The following is a 1,767-nucleotide window of genomic DNA, read 5'->3' as shown; positions in this document are numbered from 1 at the left end:
ACGAGCAGCAGCGTGGCGGCCTGGGGCAGCAAGCAGGCAGCAGGAGGCGGCCGCGGAGCCAATGATGGTGGCCATCATCCTGAGATAAGTCCACACAAAAGAGCACTTCACAGCCATTCAGCTGCAGTTCATCTCTCCTCCTTGCCCCCGGCCTTGTCCATCTTGTCCCCCAGACAAAGGATTTCGCATCCCTTGCCCAGGACTCGTCCATCAAAGTCCTCCAGAGAAAGGATTCTACAGCCTTTGCTCAGGACTTGCCTGGACTCATTCATCTGTGTCCCCAGCAAGCTTTGAGACAATGATGTAAAAGAATCATCTCTTACACTCTCAGGCGAGTTGCTATCTCACACTGCCTGGAGTTATTGATGACAGAGTTGCTCTTTCAGCTCCCCAGTCCCAGCTGTCAGCCCTTCTGGCAGCTGTAGGAGTCGCATAGCAATGTCCTTAGCTATGGGACAGAGCAGGACCCAAGCAGGAGCCAGGATTTCACCTGTGACTTCACACTGACCAGTGCTAAATCCTCTGCTGCGTAGTTTTCATGTTCCCACGCACACTTTTTGAAGATCTGTTGTCAATCTGTGCCTTCTGATTTGCTAAGCTTTGCCAAGCTTGCTTGAGGCTTTGCAAATCAGTTCAGTTCTGGAGACCTCGCTCTGGATGTTCACATCTCTGGAGTTGAAGAGATGACTGGCAGTGTTCAGAGGCAGTCCCTATTTCATGTAATGTGCTTTAAATTCCTTTCTGCATCTCCAAGGTGATATGGGGCTTTCGAGGTTGACAGGACATTTCCCAGAGCTCAAAGGAGAACACAGGAAAAAAAGACTTCTGATGGCATAAACAGCAGCACTGTGTGATCTTCACTGGGCCACAGGGTGAGGAAAAGCAATTTAGGACATATTAATCACTAGGCCAATTTCAGAGACTACCTCCAGGGACCTGACCTACTTTGAACTTACACTGGCCAGTGATGCATTGCTTCCAAAAGTGTGTGTCCTGCAGCATGTGATTCATTTGGGGATACCGAATTGGAGAACCACATACTTCTCTTGTCTCTCCCCTGCTTTCTCCCATTTGCTTAGTATTAAAGTAGGCTTTCATCTACATTTTGAGTTTGGAGTGTTAAAGTGGCTTCATTGCAAAAGGGAATGCTTGAGGAAAGCTTGAGGTTTTTCCTCTGATATCCTGATAGCTGTGAAAAGCTCCAAGAAGTCACTGTCTCCGCTGATCGGATGGAAGAATAAGGAGAAAAAGCTTAAATTAAATGCTCTGCTAATATTCATAAACTTTAAGGGCTTTGTATCCAAAGCTAGTAAGAGTCTGATTTGCTTTGGCAGTCTGAGCCTCGTGTAGTGCTCCCACAAATGTGCATAACATAGAAACAGCAAAGCAAAACTGAACACCTACGTTTAACTCTGATTGGGAACTGGGGAGAATAAAATCTGGGAAAAATACATCAGCCATCCTCTTCCCACCTCACTGTCCCAGATATGCAGAGTTTAAACACCAAATTAGTCTTGAATCCTGTGTGAACTGAAACATCTGCCTGAGAGCTTTCTGTGGGTCTGTGGGAAGCTGCTGGCCAAGGAAGAAGCTCTGCAGACACAGACTGGGAACACAGGCAATGGGCAAGCGCAGAGGTGGAGCTTACACGGGATTTTTTGATCAGTGTAAAAACCCTGAGACAGCTCAGTACCAACCAGAGCTCCTGGGGCACAGAGAAAGGGAGCAGAGAGCAGAGCGCAGTGCTGGTGGTGGGGAGGGCAGCCG

This window comes from Centrocercus urophasianus, unplaced genomic scaffold (assembly GCF_019232065.1).
Source record: "Centrocercus urophasianus isolate 14NV4802_14NV808 unplaced genomic scaffold, USGS_Curo_1.0 seq_55, whole genome shotgun sequence".
Classification (NCBI taxonomy): domain Eukaryota; kingdom Metazoa; phylum Chordata; class Aves; order Galliformes; family Phasianidae; genus Centrocercus; species Centrocercus urophasianus.
The sequence above is the reverse complement of the archived record's forward strand: the minus strand, read 5'-3'. Positions refer to the sequence as shown.